The sequence below is a fragment of the Lytechinus pictus genome, chromosome 8, assembly GCF_037042905.1.
Source record: "Lytechinus pictus isolate F3 Inbred chromosome 8, Lp3.0, whole genome shotgun sequence".
Classification (NCBI taxonomy): Eukaryota; Metazoa; Echinodermata; class Echinoidea; order Temnopleuroida; family Toxopneustidae; genus Lytechinus; species Lytechinus pictus.
Genome location: NC_087252.1, coordinates 36,147,556 through 36,149,484, shown reverse-complemented (window position 1 = coordinate 36,149,484; position 1,929 = coordinate 36,147,556).

Sequence of the window (1,929 nt, the reverse complement as noted above, 5' to 3'; positions counted from 1 at the left end):
CGCCAAATTGATGTTTAAACTAATAATAATAATACTAATAATAGGTATTTATATAGCGCCATCTATCTAGAAACATTATATTTCGAGGCGCATTGTTTATTATTATTATTACCCCAGCTTTAGCTCGAGCTGCCTTTCAACGCTCAGTGCATTTAAGGAATTAATCCTGCCGGGTACCCATTCACCTCACCTGGGTTGAATGCAGCACAATGTGGATAGAATTATTGCTGAAGGAAAATTACGCCATGGCTGGGATTCGAACCCACGACCCTCTGTTTCAAAGTCAGAAGACTAATCCACTGGGCCACAACGCTCCACATAACTAGGGGACGCCAAATTTATGATCATACTAGGGGGGAACGCAAAATTTATGTTTAAACTAGAGATCGTCGAATCGTTCTTCAGACTAGGGGAGCGCCAAATTGATGTTCGAACCAGGGAGGCGCCGGATAGATGTTCGAACTAGGGGAGCGCAGAAATCGATGTTAGAACTAGGGCCAAAATTACCTTTATGACTCACTTTACCCATGATTGTTATTTTATTATCATTATTATCATTACAATGTCATTTTTATATCAAAATATAAAAAATGGCCTGCTCTTCCGCTCGCCTCATTTATTTAGTTAAGATACCCATCCTTTTTATTGTTAGAAAAAGTGCATAGAAAGACCCACTTTTGGAGTAAAAATCTAAAAATAAAATAGATAAATAAATAAAAAATTCGCACAGATTGTGAATAAGGTATTAAACAGATCAAAAGTGTTCAAAATGTCAGTTTTTTTAGTTGTAAAATTGAAAAAAAAATTAGTAATTTCACGCTTCATTAAATCGTTTGATGAGATACCCAGTGTCTTCATGGTTACAAAAAGTAGGCTTTCTCATCGAACATCAACTTTTCTAGTCGGAAAGTTTGAGCTCACACTTTTGCCCTCGCACCAGTTGTTTAGCTAGATACCTATTCAGCAATGTATTCTACAAGCCTCAATGCTCAAGCTTCATTGATTTCACGAAGAAGCTTCAAGGACGTTCAAAACGTGATAGAATGTTATATAATGAATAACCTTATAAGATTATCGCTCTAAGAGGTATTCCAATCATTTGATTGAAGGCTCGGTCGACATATGCACCATCAACACCAACCAACCAATAATGGCGCGAAGTGGATTTGGGCAGATTTTGGTTCTTGTGTACTTATCTCATGCCTTTCACTTAAGTAAGTAAAATGATCGTAATAAATTTGTTGAATTCGAAATGAATGTGTTAATCAGTGACAGGTTGTATAATATTTAATTGGTTACTGTGGATAACTTGGTTCATGTGCATAATCCAACCCCGGGCACTGTTTTTCCAGTAGCCCAAAAGTAAGAAAAGGGGCTTAATAGATTGTTTAAGTCCTTGTCTTAAGACCACCGCACACCTTACGACTGTTCACGATCCGATTTTGGAACAAATCGCATTTTGCTCATTTTCTGAAAATGTGAATGGAACATATAATTTTATTTGAGGTTAAAATTAATTGAAAGAATACAAATATAACCATTTTGAAAGATTGCAAGCCTCTATATGTTGGAGTAAAGGCCATATTAGTTTCAAATCGTAGCCAATCGTAAGACTGCTATGACGTCATTACGACTAGATATTACATTTGCTTTTATTCTAAGAAGGATGATAGCATAGTCACAGATTTGAACATAGGTATTCGTACGATGATTTAGAATATTACACAGTAAGATATTCCAAGTCTCAATATTAGCATCGAATTCTACTACATTTTATTCTGAAATCGGGTCGCAGACCAATCGTAAGGTGTGCAGTCGCCTTTAAGTATGTATCTTTTTACAAGGGATGAAATATATCATTGGCGTCACCCCATCCCCATACTAATTAGTGGTTATTGCTTTAATTAAGATGTTTCAAATACTCTGTGT